We start from the raw sequence: 22,347 nt of genomic DNA, 5'->3' as shown, positions 1-22,347 counted from the left end.
AATGACCATTAATTGTATGGAATAGAGTGAGAGTAAATGCTGACAAGTTTTTTTTTTGGGGGGGGGGGTTGAACTATACCCTTTAACACCTTCCCCCGTTCATTGTCTTCCACATCTGTCCTGCTTTGTTCTCTATCAAACACATTCTCTGATAAGCCCTGGAAGTCACCAGAGATAATGTGTCATTCCTTTCTCATACACACACAATGTCGGCCTTCTCCATTGACAAAATAGTTTCACATTCTCTATTATTTATTCATCATTTGTCACTTTAGATTCACACACTTGTTGACTAATACCACGCTAACGCAGTGGCCTGTGACATTGTGCCGTCCAGCAACTCCGCAGCTCCACATATCTGGGGGCTGATATACAAAAGGCTGTTTTTTTGTATTAGTCATTAATCTGGGATTCAGTCCTTTGAACAAGAGACGGAGGGATTATTGGGGAAATTTCACTTTCCCACATTCAAAGCAGAGGATTACATGAGCGGATGGCTGTGACTCATGAGAATGCCTTTTTAAAGAATTTTATAAACCCCTCTTAAAAACACTTGAGGTTTATGAATTGTGTTTTTATAGTTGAATTGACTAGGCTATTTGTTCATTTGATGCTTGCTGTCAATCTACTCACCCGGACTGTATTTGTGTCATATGAATAACATATTTAACTTATTATAGTCTCATAGATTAATCGATTAATCGTCACATTAGGATATCAAATTATAAAATACTTAAAAACTGTTTTGAATGTGTATTATTCAATTACTCTCGTGGGAAGAATCAGTCACGAATCTGAAGTAGCAGGCTAAGTAACAGTTAGTGGTTTCTAAGAAAAATGACTCACGGTTTGGTCAGGAGTCAGTTCAAGAGTCCGCTCTGAACGCTCTGAAGTCTGATTCAAACCGCCTCACTCACGAGTCACGAGCGAGATCGAGGCTGCCTTGTAAATCTTTGACTGACTCATTAAAAAGAACCGGTTTCAAAGAGTCATTTGTTCGCCAGTCGGACATCGCGGCTCGCTCTGTGTTCGTTGTTGCGCGCAGGAAACTCTGACACGTGTTCTAACGAGATGACATCTGATGAAAACGCGCGTGGATGCAGGTTGGTAAAGCTAGTATTCTAAAGAGTTACCGACATTTATATTTTTTTGAGTGTCTCATTTGCAGTTTAGTCATAGTCTATAGTCTTTGAATTCATCTTAATGGCCCGTATGTCGCTTTTGGAATGAGAAAAGTCACGAACTATGGGAAAAATGCAGTGTAGGCCTACAATGTTTGTCTAAGATGCTGAAGGCATCCATCCCCATGTTTACACATGGCCCTTCTCATTTTCTTTCTTTCTTTTTTGGTAATTTCCCCATAATCAGATCCAGACGCCAATGATTTGGCACTTAAGGCTGTTTATGACCAAAAATATTTCTGACAATATTTGTGCTTAGTTCGGGGGGACAACTAAGGGCATCTGGCATAGTAGAGAGAGCAAGTGTAAACATTCTGTAGAGGAATGGCATATACACATTTTGATCTAGAGTTTATTTGCTCAGAGAAACAAGAAATCAATCAAAACAAAGTTCCAAAGTGACATAGAAAGTTAATATAAATCCACACTACATTAGGGGTCATAGATGGAGGAGACAATGTCCACAGGCTATGCTAAATGGCTGATAAAGAACCGACAAAAGTCTCTCTGTTGGTAAGTTTTGAAGTGTCTAGATGGTTAAAGAAGAGGTGTTTTACGAAACCAGATGAGCGAGTCTTACACAAGACTTTTCATATTTGCCCTAAACCCCTTTAACGCCTTTCAGGGCCATTTGTAGGGTTCAAACAAGTTACATTTATTGGGTTTCATGAAAGAAAGGTTGCAGACTTGAGGGATATGTGGCTTGATATTCCTAAACAACATTAACACCGATTGAAACATTGTTTTCCAGTGGATTCCGCATCTGATGGATCTTAGAAAATATGTGATATTGTGTAAGAGTTGAGCCTTAAAAATATTTTCAAAACTAAGCAGTCAAGCCCACAATAATGCATAAGTAAGTACAGACTTTTCTCGAATAACAGTTGGCGTTCCAAACGAAAGTTTGGGAGGTCCGTGTTCATGTATTCCTGCCTTAAACAGCTGCTTACCTCATATTTTTTCCAGAATCGCTCCATTACCCAGCTCCACCTTTAATTAATATTAGGTGAGGGAGTGGATCTATTCATAGCTTATGTCTCACTGTTATGCATGACGAGTGTTCACCCTTTATATGAACACATGAACTCTGTTAAAAACCGTGTGATCACCCATGGACTATGGACCAGCGCTCTATCCGGTCACAACGGCACTGCAGCAACAGGAAGTGAATTACTCTTCCTTTGATGGCTTTGTTGTTATTGGCTGACTCAAAGAGTACCTCTGGAAATCATTAAAGCTCATGTAGTCCGAGTGAACTGTTCATTAACAAAGAAAAAAATGACTTGGTTGGTTTATTTTTTGGCAAATCTCTGAGGCAAGGATAATGTGGGGAATTTCTGTAAAACACTCGAGCGGTGTACTCTTTCTGAACTCTTTTACAGGACTTATTTGGCTTTAAAACGGGAATATTTCCCCTCCCTAGTGAGAGTGCACACACAGCAGTGCGTAACTGACAATGCACACTTTTAAAGTTAAACCCATTCAAATGCTTAATTTAGCTGTTTGTAACTATTTCTAGTGGTGACAGACAGTGGTTTTTTAACTAAACTTAAAAATTACATACATCATAGGAGGATAAATGTAGATCATGGTCCACAGCCACAGCGAGCTAATGCATGCTAGCAGCTTATAACATAGAGACTAAATACATAAGACCAAAAATAATGACCAAATTTAATCACACGCTAAATTAACATGCTTGAATCATAACCAACAGTTTCATCGTCACAAATAAAGACAAAAGGAATATATGAAGATATCGTTTCACAGTTCATTGGGAGCAGATGTGCTTTCCTGTGACTGCTGTCGAAAGTGTTTACATTTGTGAAGAGGCGAATTAGGAAATATACTCAGCTGGCAGACAGAACTGGAATGCTGATGTCATTCACATAATGTCTTTGTCAAACATGCTTTAAGATGGAATATAAACAGATTCCATTAGTCTGAGAATTACATTTCCTTTCAGTAAATACCATACCACAATAGACTCCGTTTATCACTGATGCTGTGACAAAGGAAAGCAACAGAACCAGTTGAACACACTGTTGAATCGACAGGGGCAAGTTGTCACATGTGAAAGTAGGACTAAATGTCAGAAACTCAGGGTTTTGAGTCAAAAGAATGGGTTTTATTTCTTTTTTTTTTTTGCTTGTAAATGTCAGGTTGGGGCAAGTTGTCATATTCTTTAATAACAGTATTGATAATTTAGCATTTTAGCATACATATTTTTTGCCATTTCATTAATTGTTTTCTGGTTTGATCTGTTATGAAAGCAAAAAACGAAACATTAAATAGCCTATGAATGTTCATTTCTTAACAGATAATTACCAAAATGTTTAATTGCCAATATTTTATGGTAAGCCTATAGAAATGTAACATATAGTGCAGTTCCCATCAAAACGTCTGGCCACATGCCATGTTTATCTTTCAACATTTTTTAGTGTATCTTCTAGTGGTTTTCAAGCTGATCTGGACTGTGTTAAGTTAATTGACCAGCTGGCCTCTGCTTATGTGCACATGTGAATGGTGATGACGGGGCTCCTTATACAAAATATGAGCCCAAGACTTTGGTCTTACCCTCTCATCTTCCTCCAGACTCCAAAAAAGTCTCTAAATAGATGACCTATTTTTCCTATGAGCCACATCACTCAAGCTCACTCTATATCTCCATATCAGTGGTCCTCAACTGGCGGATCCGCTCTCATGGGATTGGAGGAAGAAGCATAAAAACAATGCCGAATGCAAAACAATAAAATGCATTTAGCTATACAGCCACACATTGGGTTGCCACATTGTAACATGGACAGTACTGAAGCAAAACCATTCGGGAGTCACTGATCTAGTGCATCCTCTCCCTAAATTTCCCTTTTCTATATTACCCATTAGTCCTTTCCCAGCATGTCTGCTTTGTCTTTGGGGATTTAAATGGCAGCCAGGCATTATAAATAAGCAGACAAAAGTGACCCTGTAGGATTTCCTGAGGAAAAAGAAAGAAATAGGGTCACTGAGTTTGCGGTTTTCCATTTGCGTGGACTGGCATCTGTTGACCAAGTCTGTTTGTTGCTGAAAAAAGACACACTTTGCCTGAACCTGAACTCTCACCCTACACACTAACCACTTTTTTTCTCAGATGTAAGCTCGGTTGCGCCGACACACCAACTCTATACAATATGAACGTTTGCCAACTGAAAGAGTCTCCATCCAAATATCCACTCACCCATGGAAAACTCATTTTTCAGATGGTGCCTCATTATATACATCAAAAAACAAAGATTTTTGTTCTCTTATCTACAAGTTGCCAGTGGCTGTTGAATCATTTGTATTCAAATCATTGTTGGGCAGTAATCGATGAGCTCCTGTTTGAAACACAATGCACAGGTGTAACAGATGAACTTAGCAGAGAAGATGTGAAATATGTCACGTATGTGAAAGTTAACTTCTGTGAGCATGTAAGTGCTTCTCACCTCCGGTTCACACTGAAGAACTGAAAAGCAATATTGTCCATGATCCAACACATATGGTGTGATCTAAACATCCAGCTCAACTACATTTTGTTTGCATTTTGTGTGTAATATTGACCAGTAAAATGGACATGATTTGGATTTTATATCGTGGGAAGATTGATTTGAGACATGGAACTAGCACAGCTATATATGAAATCTTTGAAAATCTAAACTGTTACAATTATTAAGAGGATATTCTGTGGCTAAAGCATTTCTTACTCTATAGCGATTTTCGGAGAAATCATGATGGAAAAAGATTGCGTGCTGGTTAACAACTTCTGCAAAAGCACAACGCAATGTTTATAAGGTGTCACAGACCCTTAGTTAGATGCTAAGTGCGATCACGTTCCACTAAACGCAACCTGTTACCGAGCGCAGTTCACACATTTGTGTTTGTGACATTGTTTCAAGCAAACATGAAGAACTGTTGAAACTGTGGTTTTGAGAGTGGAGAAGCTGTGACTTTCAGCACCCTTTCTGTGGCGAACCTTTTAAGATGCTAAAGTCACAATTCTCAGGAACTATGACCGTGTTAACTATAGCAAAAAAACAAAAGCATAAGAAATTTTTATGCCATTTAACAAAACAATGTCACAAAAACATTCATGACAGTATTACAAATATACTAATCAGCATTTGGGAAATGCATTGGGGGGGTGGGGGGTGTCAGAGGCTATCAGTGTCTGACCCGATAGCACTAACAGTGATGATCTCCATTCACTGATGTTATCGAGGCTGTTATCAAGAACATCCTGTTATTCATCAGATTTGTTGTATTTCTTTTTTTAGCTGTTGCTGATTTTGTTTCGACCTCTTGTTTAGGCTCCTGCGCATGCAAGGCTATTTCCTCAAGACTCATTAGATGCTGCCCCATGCATTTCTACCAGAAGTAGGCAGTTTTGCTTGGATTTTTTTTATTTTTTATGATGGGGGCTTTCACACAGGTAAGCGGCACTCAGATTTTCTTCACATAATGTACAAATCTCAAATAAAAGAATGTTTCTTCATTTGAAGTGCTTGTAAATGCTTCTACGCGTGGAGTTATTTATAAATATAGAATGCACTTTTAAGCAGATGTGTTAGAGAGGTCTCAATGCTTTCACTACATATACTAAAGGCTAAATGTTGAAATTGCAGTGAGAACCTCACAGGTTCATTTCCTCTCAGCATTGGTCTGGCATTAACCTCCGCACAGCCAGTAATTTAGTAGACCCGGGGATCCACCAGAGATTCATCTCTGTCTTTAACAGGGCAATTTCCCAAACCTCTCCACCCTTTCCATCCTTCTCACCCCTCTTTTGTTCTCTTCCCTTTTCTCGGCCCCTTGTGCTCTCCTCCTTTTTCTTGGCCTTGCGTCTGTTCTGTTGGTTTTGGGGGCTGGAGAGTGAGGCCTGTCATTACATCTCTAATGGTCCCGAGGAAACCAATCCCTGCGGCGTCCTTTATATTTGAGATGACTCTGAAACATATGGAGGCCTGGATAGGGGACAGGAAGCTCTCTTGAAAAAAAAAAAAAAAAAAAAAAAAAATATATATATATATATATGTATGTCTTAAGAACTAGTCTGACTAACTATCAATTAACCAAGTGCTTATCACTCTTACTTTTTAGATTCAAATTAGATCAGTCAATGTTTTTATGTAGCTGACTTTTAAAAAGTTATGACCATAGTCTTGCAGAAAAATTAGGTGTCTAACTTTTAAGACTAGTCTAAAAAGGTTCATGCAACCGTCCACATGTCTTCTAAATTCGCATGACCGATTTTTTGTGAAATCAGAATGAATTTTAAAGTTTAATGGTGCATCAATAGCACCAATCAATGGAAGTGCACAAATAATGACTGTTTTCAAACAAGTTTTCCCAAATACTCCAGTTGTCTGAAACTGGTTGCTTTGATATTTCACTCTGCAGTTTTTTTTTTTTTTTTTTTCACAGTCAGCTGATGACTGGTACAATTACAGTTGTCTCTGCATGTTAAGGAGGTAAATTAAATTTAAAAATGTTTTAAAATGCACAAGCTAGCAACATTTTTAATTATTTCACTTAATTCATTTTTCTGATCTGGCCATATCTGAATATATGCTTCATAAGGGACATTACATTTTTGTCTGTTCATTAACTATTATATGGCTTCTGAAGATTTGTAGGAATTAGTCAATCTCTTATCTCAAGATTGCAGCTGGTTCAAAACGCTGCAGCGAGGCTCCTGACTGGTATTAAGAAAAGGGAGCATATTACACCTGTTTTGAAAAGGCTTCATTGGGCCCCTGTGAAATATCGGATACGGTTTTGTTATATGTTATATAAATAAACAAGACTTGAGACTCTGAAGATTTGCTGTATATAGCACATGATATCATTTTAATTACGGATGCAAATTATCAGATTTTTGCAGATATCTGATATGCCAATATTTTTAAGTCTCTCCTGTGCAGAGATTGTAACTTATTTTTCAGTTAGGTAAGTTTTTAACAAAAACTTTGAATTAAATAAACAACAATGAAGTTCTTTTATAATGAAAGGGCATTGAAAATAAATATAAATCAACTATAAATCAATCACTGCATTTGTCTGAAAATTCGTAGAGATCTAAAGCTAAATACTAGTAAAAATGCAGAAAATCTTTTAGAGACCCTTATTTTTACATTTTCATAATACGTTTGAAGAAAAAAAAACATTACACATTAAAGAATAAATCTGTATATATAAAATTATTTAATGTATGTAAACTATAGCTTCTGACCTTTTAAATCAAAGCATACTTTTGATTTTATGACATCAATTACTGTTTCATTTATTCAGAAACACCATCTTAATATTGTTTGTGTATTAGTAGGTGCCCCTTACGTAAATAACACGCCTTACCAGAGGGGCATTAGGACCTGGGACCCTTTCGATCCATTATCGGTTGATTCCGATATCATTCTGATTATATTGTGCATTCCTAATTTTTACGTTTTTTTTTCTTTACCTTGACAGCATCCATCCCCATTCACTTTCAATTTTTTAAAAACCTTTGACTCCCTTCAAAGCATTGAGAATTTCAGAGAATTTTCTCATCCTTTTGTTACTCAGAAACAACGCTTTAAATATCAGATACTCCTGAACTACTTCAGAAAACCCTTTCAAAGGCCTTTGCCTGTTTCCACAGATCCTGAGATGCTCCTATCTAAATTGTGCCTTATCCTCAATTGACAAAGCAGAAATCTAGAATCTATTGTGCCGTAGACAAGATGAGTTTGCAGACTGATAAAATTCTTGTTTTGGACATGAGCTGTGTAATCGTACTTCCACAGGATACCGTGGGCCACATGGGTTGATCTTGACTTGGGTTTACTTCTTTTGATCTGAAGTGGAATGCAGCTTTCGTATCTTTGATCAGGTATTACAGGTCTGTGAATTCAGTTGGCTTTTTGTAATTGGTATAAAAAAAAAAACGGTCTTTACCGGTTACATAATTTAGAGAAAGCAGTTATACTGTGTATATGTGTGTGTGTGTGTGTGTGTGTGTGTGTGCTCTTGTTTTTGTGACATATCAGGACACAACTCTGTATAAAGACATGGGTATGACACAGGTATTACAAGGAGAGGGTGACTTATGAGGACATAACCCATTTCCCCATTTTTTCAAAACGCTTATAAATCATACAGAAAGTAAAAATGCACAAAGTTTCCTGTGAGGGTTAGGGTTAGGTGTAGGGTTGGTGAAGGGACATAGAATATACAGTTTGTACAGTATAAAAACCATTACGCCTATGGGATGTCCCCACTTTTCACAATAACAAACGTGTGTGTGTGTGTGTGTGTAAATAATATCTAATGTTAGACAACTATAGTGAAGAATCCTACAGTTAGTATCAGATACTGAGGGAAATCAGTGATCCAGGAATATTATCTGTTGACATAATAATGTAGGCCACATTATTATGTTGCATTATGCTCTGAAATCGTGTCTGGACAGTTCTCCGCTATCATAAATAACCTCAGGCATGTCACAACATAAAGTGATAGCCATAGTTGGGATTTTTATATCGAAACACTCTCACCCAAACCCTTCGTCTTCCACCGTATCTTATCAAGTCTTGCAATCAAATACACTTATCTTCACATTTTCTCTGAAGGAAAGTTGGAAACAAACCAACCATAGCCCCTTTGTTATTTTCCCACACTTGCAGATGAACAAAAGATAGACGCTTTTTTTTTTTTTTTTGGTAATTGTTTTGTTGTTATGTATATCAGTCCAGGCTCCACCCTCAAGGCAAAATAAAACATGACCTACATTGACTCGGATGATTTTATATATATATATATATATACAGTATATATACAGTATATATTTACGGTATTTACTATAATGTAACTTTAAATCTGTCTGGAAACATCATTTGTATGATGCCTCAGGATGTTAAGATGTTATTTTACTTTGTTTTCTCTTTCGTTTTGTGCACTCTGTGCCCTGAGTAATTCAGCTTGTGATGGGCTGTAGGTAAAAAAAGAAAGGTACTGTTCTGCCTTCTCCACAAACATACAGTCTCCTCCAGTCTGTGGGGAGCAGCTGTGATTGTAGGCGAGTGGTGTGGAGGTCATAAGGTCAGAGGTTGTGGGGTTAAGGGGTGTTTTGGCCTGTGTTGGAGGAGCATGGTGGATACTCAAGTGCGTGTGGAGAGTCAAGATCTGACACAGCTGCTTTTCTGGAAATGAGCAGCACACTCATTGTTTCCCCGTCACGTACTACGCCTGCCAGTTTGACATCACAGACCTTGTTTAACTTTAACAGCAGTTTATATTTTTATATTACACCATATGAATATGACCCTTTAGAATCAAACTCTCAGAAAAAGGCCAACAAGGGGAATTGGAGCACTGCATCCCGCATTCAGTGCAGCGACTGTAATCTGGCCATTGTTATACTGTCGTTAGTGCTGGTTAATTAGCAGTGGTGAACAACCAGCACACACAACCAATGGACATTATAATTAAACACAGTAGGAAGTTGTGGTATTAAAATCACACAAGAATGACTCTCACAAGACTTTTCTAACAGTCTTTAATAATAAAGTTGCTGCCACAATCAGACCACTGGTTAAAGCATTGTGGTTTACACTTTTACATTACACAATATTTCTACTCTGTTTCTTTGTTTATTCTATTTCTGTCTGTATTAAGACTACTGTTTAAAAGTTTGGGGTCGGCAAAGTCTCTTATACTCACCAAAGCTGCAATTATTCGATCAAAAATACAGTACAAACAGTAATAGAGAAGAAAATGATTAACAAAAATATGACGAGTCAATATGTATGAAAAGATCTGAGATGTGCAGTGACTGAAAACGCTGTAAGTAAGAGTAAAATTCCCTTGCCAGTAAAACTGAAACTGATGCTGATAGTGGACACAGATTGGAGATTAATATTGTTGATTAATACCCTACAAGGTTAGTTCTGTTCTATCTTATCATAATTGTGGCTGGTTGCTTTGGAGTGTGTTCTCAGCTTATTACTATGAGTTTGTAAGGGCATCCTGGGTGATCGATAAGTGCTAAATCACAACTGTTTGTGGCCTAATGCTCAGCTCAAAATTTAGAAATGTTTAAAAGACCACAAACCCTAGATAGGATGTCTACTATGTGTAACTATAAAGAAATTTGCACTCATGTGAAGAACTGATCTTACCTCTTACTTTCTCTGTAGTGGGAATGAGAAAGTTTTCGCCCACCTCTGCAGTGTCATTTTTAATGCTTTGGATTGGCCCTTTGACACTGTTGTGGTCAGCTGTTGGCTTCTGGGTTTGCTATGAGCAGAGCTGAGGGGAAGCAGCAGGATTTAACCACGTGTGGTCAGGAGGAATGTAGTGCAGCGCCTGGGGCCCCGCTCAGGAATGCTGACCACTAAGAAGGACACTTAAAGAATAACTGTGGGGAAAAAAGAGCTGTGTTTAAAATCTCATTCTTACACCTTTTATGTTCAAAGGGACAGTAAAGACATTTATAATGTTACAAAAGATCTCTAATTCAGAGAAATGGATTTTGAACTTCTTTTTTTTTTTTTATCCTGAGAAAGAGAGAGAGAAACATATCACATCATATTTAAAGATCATTATTTGGTGTATTTGGTGTAACAGAATGTGCTGACATGCTTTAATGTTAAAAAACACATTATCTTTCATATATTATGCATTATTGTAGGTCCTCCTATGCCCTGTCTCTCTCAAACTGTCTTTTATTTTATACAAAGTCCCTCCTTCGGACAAGCGCAGTCTGCTCTGATTGGCCAGCTGACCCAGTGCATTGTGATTGGCCGAACTCTGCAAGCACTCATCGGAAATGTAACGTCCCTTTCCATAATCGAGAGTTTCATCTTTCAGAATACACGTAAAGAAAGTTATTAATGTCCTTAGTTTTACCATCAGTTTAAGCCAGAAAGAGGAACAGAGTCGCGTGACAGACACAGTGATGAAGCTCGTGTGTGTTTGTAGTACACAAGCCACGGACAGTTGAGACAGCTGACAACACTGTGTGACCGTCTCTCTCTCTCTCTCTCTCTCTCTCTCTCTCTCTCTCTCTCTCTCTCTCTCTCTCTTTCTCTCTCTCTCTCTCTCTCTCTCTCTTTCTCTCTCTGTGCATTAAGGTAGTTTCTTATATGTACATTGTATTGTAATAAATTAATATTCTAATATTCTATTCTATATTGTAATAATTAATATTAAAAAAACTGAAATCACTCTCTCTCTCTCACACACACACACACACACACACACACACGTGTGTGTGATGCGCAAAACTCCATATTTGAACATTCAGTAGCAAATACTTAAACTAATAACGTACTGAAGGAGCTGATTCAGAAGCGCCAGAATGACCTCCTCTCCTAGATTCATGACACGAATGTCCATAAAATGCGTTGCTGTTGTGTTGTAAGTAATCTTAAAGATATATAATGCTTCTGCTTTCGTCTAGATACACACAGCTTCTCCCTGACATGACTGCTTCAGCACTTCACTGCGGTTACTGAAACCACACTTTCTTTCTTTGCGTGAACATTTGGGTGACATTACGCAAATATTTCCACATAGTATCGTCGACGTGGGTGGGGGTGTGTAGGGTAGCCGTTTTAGGGGGCCGTGGCACTTTGATAAAGAACATCTCTTTGAGTTTGACTTGAGACTTTAGTCTTTGCAACTTTACAGGTCTTCTTTATGCACCAAGAGCTTGTAACACCCCAAAGAGAATGATTTTTTTTTTAAACTGCATCATATGACCCCTTTAAGCAGCAATGTTTTCAGCTATGATAATAATAAAAAATGTTTCTTGAGCAGCAAATCAGCATGATTACTGAAGGATTGTGTGACACTGAAGACTGGAGTAATGATGCTGAAAATTCAATAAAATAAATTATATTTTACAATATATTACAATAGAAAACTATTATTTTAGTGGTGTGTTACATTTCACTCTGTTATTTTTACTGTATTTTTGACCAAATAAATTAACTTTTTCACTACCAATTTCATTATGAAAAAAAAAAATCCCTGCAGGATAAAATTTGACATTGCATAATTTATGTTTTATTAACAAGGTTCAGGAGGAGCATGTTCAGATTATCATTTTTTATATACTATATAGTGATTCGAATGTGAGCTTGTTAAAACAGTGCAAATTAGATATTTAATTAAATTATTAATATGCTTTTGTGTATTTCTGTCCCCATTAATGACAAGGACAGAGTCTAGCCAAACTGCTTTATTTGTGCTTCATGCATGAGAGAAAGTCATGAAGGAAGTGAGTAAATGACAAAACTTTCATTTTTGTGTGAACTGTTACTTATATTTCTTGTCATGCAGGTTCAGGAATCTTCTCAGATTTCTGAAACCGACGGATCCAAACATAGATAACTCAAATCCACAGCGCTCAAATAATACGTATCTACTATAATAACTAGACCACCATCACTGTGCTCTACAGCACACTTTACCACCAGCCAACCCTGGAGCAAAGGCTCACCCATATTTAAAATATTTCTGCAGCTCTTGAAAGAAATGGCCCTGAAACTCAGACTTTCAACACAATAGGAGTGAGTGTTTGTGTATCCGAGGCAGTTTTTCATTCTGGCAGGCAAACAGGCCCAGGCTGCTAGTTTTGCTGCGGTTGCTTTTTGCCAAGGCCTGGGAAGCCCATGGAAGGATGTGTGGGCGGATGGAGAGGGAAGAAAGAAAGAGTAATAGTGCAATAGAGAAAGGGAATGAGACAAAAAGAGAGCAGTGCTGCCAAGAAAAGCTTCCAAACTCATTGGTCATTTTTCTCAAGACTTTGATGTAATTCCTCCATGTTTTCAGGGTTTTAGACATGCGCCCATCTACATGAATCAGGCTTGGCCAAGTAAAACAATCCTCAAATCATTTCTCATCTCAATCCCAATGAGTGTTTTCCAAGACCGAATGATAAAGCACCAGCAGCAACAACAGTAGTAAAGAGCTACTAGCTGCCATCTACAAGTTAAACTGACATCTTAGTTTTAAATTTTGTGTTTTGCAACCCTTTCAAAGTGAAATGTCCAGTAAGTGGAGATGAAAGGACTTCGGTTTTATCCAAAACAGATGAACTTGAATCTGGTGATGTTTTATTACAATGGTTGTTGTACCTATCGCGGCAGTTTGGAAGTGAAATGTCTGGGTGAGTGCGACTGAAAGGTTAATGCACTATCGTTACAACCTACAGTACACTAAACCCTACCGAAAACCTGACCGAAAGTGTTAACAAAAGTAAATGTGAGAGTCCTGAAGCAACCATGCAATTTCTGCATTCTGCATCGCAAGTGCAAAACCGGGTGAGCTACCGAGTGAATTTACTTCAGAAATGCCATAGAGTAGTATTGTGCAAGGGGGCATGCAGAAAAAAGTTTTAATCTGTCCCTGTAATCATAATTTGTGTCGAAGAATAAATATTTTTAGTGTTAACAGCTACAATGTGTTCATTTCAGCTGAAAAATGAAGTGAACTGTTCTTAAAGTAATGGCTCAGATCCCTCCTTCAATAGAAGTTTATGGAAACCTTTCTTCATTTTATCATCTGCTTATCACATAAATATTGTAACTGTGATCTCTTAGAAAGAAAACTATTACACTGCTCAGTAAGCGGAGTGATTTGCATGTGCATTGCACTTATGGTGCAAGACGAGATGCTTAGCAACACAAGTTACAAATTGTTGAAAATTGCATCATCCGTATCAGAGTTTCCTTAGACTAAATCCCTATTGCCTTAAATTCACAGTTATTCTCCTTATTCAGAGATTATTCACATTTCCAGTATTTCATTGGAAATCAAGTGATTCATATGGTGCCATAAAAGTGTGCAATAATAATACATTTAGTTCAAAACCTAGTGTACCTTAAATACTAATATTCCCTTTGTGATATTTTGAAGATGGTTTAGTGTAGCTATGACTTGGACTTGGACAAATAATGCAGGATGAGTAACTTTAATAATGCTAAACTTTATTTACTCCCTAAGGTTAGGGGCCTGTGCCAATGATTAAAACCATATCCTTAAGAGGAGTTGTGGTCGCATTTGCATGTTTTTCAACAATCGTGTGAAAGTTGTGGGTTTCATTTGTTCTTGTGGGGTGAACATGATGAAATTCCCATCTAATCTGCAGCTACCCAGAATGCTTCAGATCATGTTCAAAACACAATGAAGACACTGTGTGGTATACCACTTCATAAATCTGCCATGTGGAACAGAGAAAAGCTGCTGTGGACAATTTAAGCCCAACTAAACACTTCAAAACAAACTTTCTTTTTCTACCTCCCTGCCAAATCAAGCCACACAGATCGCTATCTGAAGCTACTGCGCAACAGTCATTTCGACATAAGCGGGAATACTTGGGAGTGAGGCATTTTGGCATATGCCCACTCGTCATAATTTACTTCTAGAGAGACTGCCAACTCTTTCATATCTTCCCATATTCCTCTTCCAGGTAAATGTTTACTGTAAAGTGCATGTCCTCAAGGAACTCATTTTACCTAATTCAACCTTTAAAAACTGCTAATCTTGTGTGTGATGTTTTATTCGGTCAATTAGAATAAATATCTTTAACTGAATTATATCTTTGAAATTAAAGTTGCATGATTATTGTATAAAAAGAAAAGTATATAGAGTATATATATATGTATAGAGAGAGTATATATAGTATATTATATACAGAAGCCTATGTAATCCTGTGGCTCTTGCAGGTTTACAGCTGTATGCACCGTGTGTAGGCCTATAATGAGCGCTCTGACTGTCCTGAGAAACATTTTCCCATTTTCCCTGTAAATACACTTTTCATGATTTAATAATTCTTTTGAATCAGTTCTCTCTTTTCTGTGAATTGGCCAAGAGCAATTACAAAATGGTGGATTGGCATTTGTTTTCATTCTGAATCACATCGATGGAGCGTGTGTAGGCTGGGCAAGCCTAGGAAAATGCCAATGAATTGGACAAAAATGCCCTTGCACCATTAAACAATCTATGGCTGTCGCAAATTAAGTGAAAATTAAATGAAAAGTGTTAAGTCATTAAATTTAGATGTGCTCATATCGCATTCTTTTAATGCTTTTTTACAGTGCTGCACATTATAACCAAAAACACACAATTCTGTTGAGTTTCTGAATGCAGTGGCCAATTGGAGTCATTCAGATGAGTCATCGCTGAAACGCTGAACCTTTTTTTAGTGCGCACACTCGCTGACTGAATTCTGCTCTCTGATGAATTTTCTCATCAGAGACAACAAAGTGCAGATGTGCATATTATCTAAGAGCTATATTTCACAGTGTAGAGAGCTTCATTGATTTTTGAGAGTGCTTCAACGGTCCATGTACGTTTTGATAATTTAATTTCCTATTTTGAATGAATGGAATAACGAGAAATTAAAAGACAGCACGTTTATTTGTTTTTCAGTTTAACCAATCCGATGACAACTTCAACACTCCTGAAGTGTTTCCACTTTTGTGTCCCATATGCATCAGACGTTTAGCAAGCGGTTCGTGGACATGACCTCTGAGTCTGAGACTTAGTGTGGCGTTATTATTGCTCTTCACACTACAGTCTGAAACCCTCACTGCGCAAAACATTTGACGCAGGAATATGTTGCAAAGTTAAGACTTGCCCACACCCTCCTAAAACGTCTCGTTCTAACACGCCCCCACATCTCTACGTCACTGTGTGGGAATATTTGCATAATGCCGCCCAAATGTTCACGCAAAGAAAGAAGGCGTAATGTTTATTCTCTCTGTTGACGCCGCTGCCATGTTGTGGAGACGCTGTGTGTTTCGTTGTGAAAGTGAAACTACTTTGTTTGCTCTTCCAAAAGAGGACACAACTAGAAATCAGTGGTTAAGTTGTATCTACAACACTGTTCCAGAACAGTTCAACCCAAATATTCAGATATGTGCAGCGCATTTTGTGGAGGATGAGGACGGTTTCCTGAACCAGTAGCCTACAATGTATCTGTGGCATAATGGCTGTTTCTTTTAAGTTGGGCAGTTCAAACAGTCTGGCGCTTCTGACTCACAGCCTGTAAGTACATTATTTAGATTTAAATCATTTCCCACTGATTGTTCAAATGAGAGTTTTCAGTAGTGTAGAATAGTGCTTGTTGTTTGTTGTTTCTCAGATCACAAATGCAGACATGGTTTTAAGTTTACGCAGCACAATATGCAACGCAACGCATAAAAAGACAGTTTAAGTCATTATAATCAGTAATTATGTCCCCACTGGAAGCAAAAAATGCCAATGAGCTTGGTAAAAATCGATGCATTTCAGAAGGCAGGGCATAGAGGAGGAACAATAATGTGCGTTATATGGAAAATAATGTGTTTTTTTAAACTTAAACAACATTAACACATTGCATTACACCAAATAATGTTCTTTTTAGCAGCATCATTATATGACCCCTTTAAACTTTTGACTACAGTGATAATTCTATAATGTTAAAGGGGGGGGTGAAATGCTATTTCATGCATACTGAGTTTTTTACACTGTTAAAGAGTTGGATTCCCATGCTAAACATGGACAAAGTTTCAAAAATTAAGTTGTACGTTTGAAGGAGTATTTCTGTTCCCAAAATACTCCTTCCGGTTTGTCACAAGTTTCGGAAAGTTTTTTTCGAGTATGGCTCTGTGTGACGTTAGATGGAGCAGAATTTCCTTATATGGGTCCTAAGGGCACGTCTGCGGGAAGAGCGCGCGCTCCTGTATAGCAGAGCACTGAGAGGCTGAGCACAGCCTGATCAGAGCGAGAGCGTCGCGAAAAGTCACAAAAGAAGTGTGTTTTTAGTTGCCAGGGCAAGACAACCCTGCACAGATTACCAAAAAAAAACAGCATTAAGGGACCAGTGGATGGAGTTTATTTTTACAGAGCATCAACGGAGTTGTGCAAGTGTTTTTGTTTGTTCCCTGCATTTCGAAGATGCTTGTTTTACAAACAAGACCCAGTTTGACGCTGGATTTGCGTATCGTTTATTTCCCAACGAAAAAGGGTCACGATCGTGTGTTGGAACCGCATGCGGTGAGTAAAACTGCTTAAAATATCTCTGCCTCCTTGTTAGTGCATCCCCTCCCATGCCGGAGACCCGGGTTCGAGCCCCGCTCGGAGCGAGTCGTTGCTGCTGCTGCTCTCGTTCAGTTTCAGCCTCGGGATCTGATTCTGGATCATAAATAAACGTCTGAATCTGACTGTAAGCCATGGTTTGTTTTGGATGATGGGTTTTCCCTCACGGTAATGTCACAGCTTCCACATGGTCTCAACGCAAAAGCCTATTCGCGCTCGTGATTCTTTAGCTCCGCCCAAACGTCACGCCTCCAGCCGGTCGTGTTTTTCCGGGAAAAATCGGTACAGACTATCTTTCTCTTATGAATATAATAAAACTAAAGACTTTTTGGAGATATGAAGGATGCAGTACTACTCTAGGTACTCAAGATTAACAGGAGACTAAGTGAAAACGAGCATTTCACCCCCCCCCTTTAATATTCTTTGCTTGATTCTATAGCCTAATTTATTTGCTGTTTGAACAACCTTGGAAATTAAATTATATATATAGCCTATTGTGATCATGTAAAAAAAAACAATTTAGTCGCCTTATTAGAAATATTTAATGACATGATACACAAAAACCTGGGCTATGTGGAAATGATATCTGTATGAACATTTTGAAAGTAGCTTCAAAAGCTTCTGCTGTTGCTGAGTCATGGGAATAAGCAGCCATTCACACCGAAACGGTTTGTGTCCACCTGCGTTCATTTTTAATTTTTTTTTCCAGGGTTAAAATCATTATAAACGTATCTGAGATGCATTAATTCCTTCATTAATAAAAAAAAAGTCTAAATACACACAGCTGAATTCCTGCAGGTGCCCCTGTATATGCTGATCTCGTGAATGTGTGTATCAGTACCACGAGTTTCCATTTCCATTTGGCATAGCTATTTATACGCAGAAAATTTAATTTTTTTAATCATGCATATGATACAGAGTGGTTAGGATTATTTTCTGTGTAGGCTATACATTTCACCCTGAATAGAAACCAAAAATCGTGCTATTGATACACATTTTTAGGGTGCTTTCACACTAGCACTTTTGGTGCGCATCCGGGGTCGATTGACGTCAGAATTCGGTTCGTTTGGATGATGTGAACGCTGTCTTCCGTACTCATATATAATCACACACACAAACAAACGTAAAGAAGAATATAATTCATTTATTTGTACATCATTTATACATACATATTATGTACAATAACAACAACCCAACCCAACCCAACCCAATCCATTCAGTTAGGAATTTGCAGGCATATTTTCTCTTTTTATTCGCCATGTCTCTTCCATAGACAGTAAAAGAAATGGACACAGCGACCCCTGTCTGCCAGATGTAAATCTTCTAGTAGCTGTGCGTGCAAACTGCCATCGTTAATCTTGCAGAGACGGCGAGCTTGAGCGGGGAGTTCTTTGTCGTGAGTGAGCAGGAGTAAGTATTCTGATTAATTATTTTGTATAGTCTTTTAAAATGTAACGCCAGTTCGCCATATTAAGTTAATTGCCTGCGAGCTTCTCCACCTGTCTGTACGGTAATGCGACAGAGAGCCGAGTGGTTATGACGCAATCGTTAGCCTATTTTTACAAAAACTGTTTATACAGGGCCATAATGTAACATAGAAGGTAATGGAGCCCTTTATACATTGTCGTGTATCTTTAGAAATAAATAATGGACAAACAGTCTTTAAACACCTCAGATGTAAAGTTATTCGCTGTCAAAGTGACGCCAAAATGAATGGGAGTCAATGGGAATGCTAACGCAAGTGAAGTTCTGCTAAAAGATGGCGGCACGCAGCCGACTTCAACTTCCGGTTGACTTTCTTGTCCGCTTGGTCTATTCTTTTGTTCCTTTCCCCCTTCTTCTTCTGCTTCTTTTTCCGTTCTTAATTTGCCGCGGTTGACTTGGAGATTTTCGGGAGGGGCTTTGAAATTCAGGAGTCTCCCGGAAAAAACGGGAGGGTTGGCATGTATGGACGCAAGTGCCGTTATGTACCGAAGCTTTATCAACAAAACGAACAGTTCAAAAACGTAATACATAAAAGTGCAGAGAGTAACGTTATGCATTTGCTGCCTTCTCCTGCGCTGTCTTTACCAAGCAACAGGGTGAACAACTGCTGGCTTGATGACGCAAGCGAACCGTGGTTAGGACTCACATATTATAATATGAACACAGTCCAGCGGCATTCGAATTACATGTTGTATAGATATGATGTAGTAGACTAATAGGGATGTAACTTGATAAAAGAATTATAAGATAAAAAACGGCCTTGACATGAAGTAGGTTTTCTAAAAAAAACGACAGTAAAGTTTTAATTGTTTTTGAACATGATTTGTTTGCTATCTGAAGTTCACTATATTGTTAACTTGTCACAGCTTTTATTAAATTACAGGCTGGTGAAAATGCAACCATAAACTCCACATCTCCGCGCAGTTTCTCCTTCGCTGGAAGGCATGAATCCAGAGAAATACTGAGATGAGACACACTGGTCCAATGTAGCAGTTTTTTGCCAGTGCTTATTGAGAAGCATCATGCACTGAAAATGAATCGTGGTTGGAACAGTGACGTTCAGTCAGTGCTACACAGTTGATTCAGCTTACGTGGGCGTGATGCCGCTTTCCCACATGCAGATATCAGCTGTGTCATTTCAAACCTGTTTTTAATCAGCATAACCACGAGCTGCTGCCAGGAGGCGGGACACAAGCTGCAGTTTGTGTGAATTTCCGTGAATAGCTCGAGTCGCTTGGCAGGTTGATTAACAAAGCCTTCGGGTTGAGAGGGAGCTTGTTCTGACCTGTCACAGGATTCTTGGGCAAAGATAAGATTAGTTCAATTCCTCATCTGTTACCTATTGTGGTTTAGATGACAAGTGAATTAAAAGTTAATTCCACTTTCTAAAGAAACTTGATTCTTCAAGGTGCAAAGCAGGCTGTAAGAGATGTTCAGCCATTCTTTAATGTCAAGTGTGCTATTCAACACGGCAGGAAAACTCCATCCATTCACTCTTAATAACTGTCTAATTGTGAATGATTCATTGGTGCATGTTATTCAAAAGAAAAACTGTTTGCCTTTCTAATCTTTTATCAGAATGTAACAACTTGCTCCACCTTGACCTGTCTTTCCAATTTGGCTGACATCATTTAGGATGCCAAGCTGTTGGACAATGTTAACCAACAGCCAAATAATAAAACCAAGTCTTGACCTAGATTTTTTTTTTTTTACTTAATAAATATCCCTTTCACTTGGAAATGCATTACATTATGAAAGTAAATAGTTTGCAAACAAGCTTGTTCTTGTCTTATTGCCTTTTAGTTACAAGAGCAAATACATTTTTTTTATACTGCCATTTGTCTATTTTTTTTAGCCTGATTTGCAAAATGTATTATACCATTGTTGTCCTATTTAATTGCTGAAGTGAAGACATAATTGTGAAAAATTAATACTGTTAATAAATGAATACACACATACATACATACAATTTTTCTATTAGATTTCAGCTTTTCATAATTTTCAGAAAATGTACACCCCCTCAGGCCATACAAGATGTAGATGAGATATACCCTGTATATTATTTTTGGTCAGATCAGATTTAAAGAAATTTTTGCACTTCATCACTTGCTTGCTTTAAGACATTAACTGATGGTCTGGAGTCATACGGATTATTTGTGATTTATAGTGATGTTTTTATCAGATGTTTGGACTCTGATTCTGACGGCACCCATTCACTGCAGAGGATCCTTTGGTGAGCAATCCATATCTTTTATGGCTTGAGGGTAAGTTTAAAGCAAAAAAAAACTTACTCAAAAAAAAAAAAACAGACCCCCAAACATGTCTCAGATGTGTTTTCACCTGTTTTGTTGTTCACTAAGAAAAATGTAGAATTCAAGTTGCATGATTAAAGTTATGATTCATGTTTGTGGTGAATTATATGCAAACCTTTAATACTTACAGTTAGAAGTGTGTTCAAACACCAACCCTATTATGAGCAATCGTAACGCTTGCCTTAGCAAGTAAATGTAAAGGTCAATTTAGTTCGATTTTTTTTTTCAAGCCCTTTCTACTTTGTTCTCAGGCAGCACTTGAGAACAACTGTGCTGACTCATAAAGAAACGCTGAAAAGCTAACTCTAATTAATCACACACAAGTCAAACAAACTCACTTTCTCACACTGCAGAAGTGCCAGAAGCCCTCAAGACAAATTAATGAAGGCATTATCAAATCATTTCAAGAGTTTGTCACCTGTTTCTTCCTTCCCAGAATCAGAGCGTTTAAGTTTAATATGTGATTCGCCTGACTGCACAGATTCAATGATGCAAATCATAAACAGAGCTCACGTGCGATCAGTGATTCAGAGCGAAGACCTGAAGTGAACTGCTGAGTAGATCTTCTCACAGGATAACAGTTGTGGGAACCTAATGAACACACAGGTGAACAGGGGTCAGCAGCAGTTGTTTTTGCCGCATGGATCTATGCTGAGCTAAGGAGAGAAACAACCTGACTCCTGTATGGGATACTGACCTCTGCACATCCGTCCTGCCCTGGGGGTCGTGACCTTTGGCACACACTGACAGCAGCTGACACTTGTCCATGTCTTAGTCTTCAACAATGACAAGACAATGATTGTCATAGATAAAAACCAAAGGAGGTTAATGTTTCCTAATGCACTTTAAGATGTTGTTTTCAAATATTCAATGACATCAATACTTTATTATGCAATACTCTGGAATACTCAATTCTGATTGGTCATTTGATGCATTCTACAGTCAAATATATTTTTATATAATAATGCTAATGCTATTATATTACAGTTATATTATATTATTGTACTGAATATCCCATGGACAGCCAGATGTTGTCACGAAATAAATCTCTTCGGGATCATACAGGACACCTCCATCCGGGTCCTGATTGCCCCGTCTGGGTTTATTTTGCAATAAAATGTGGTTCATTGCCATATCTTTGTTGTTCATCAACATTTGAAAAAACATCTGAGTGCGTGTGCAGTAAATGTACCCACAACAAAGGCAGACAACTGTGTGTAGGACATTAAAATCTGATTTTCCGTCACATCCCTGATGTTTCAGTACTGCTCCATCAACGCTTCTCT

The 22,347-nt window shown here is 38.1% G+C and overlaps 1 long non-coding RNA gene across 1 annotated transcript; it reads left to right on the top strand.

Annotated features, from left to right (window-relative positions):
- Positions 1-794: 794 nt before the first annotated feature.
- LOC113051917 (uncharacterized) lies at positions 795-20,654 on the top strand. The gene is made up of 3 exons (XR_003276965.1): positions 795-1,103; positions 5,507-5,628; positions 19,633-20,654. It is a non-coding gene; the product is annotated as an uncharacterized LOC113051917 (long non-coding RNA).
- The last annotated feature ends 1,693 nt before the right edge of the window (positions 20,655-22,347 follow it).

This window comes from Carassius auratus, chromosome 3 (genome assembly GCF_003368295.1).
Source record: "Carassius auratus strain Wakin chromosome 3, ASM336829v1, whole genome shotgun sequence".
NCBI classification, from domain to species: Eukaryota; Metazoa; Chordata; class Actinopteri; order Cypriniformes; family Cyprinidae; genus Carassius; species Carassius auratus.
Note: the sequence above shows the minus strand (reverse complement) of the source record. Positions and strands in the feature narration are given on the sequence as shown.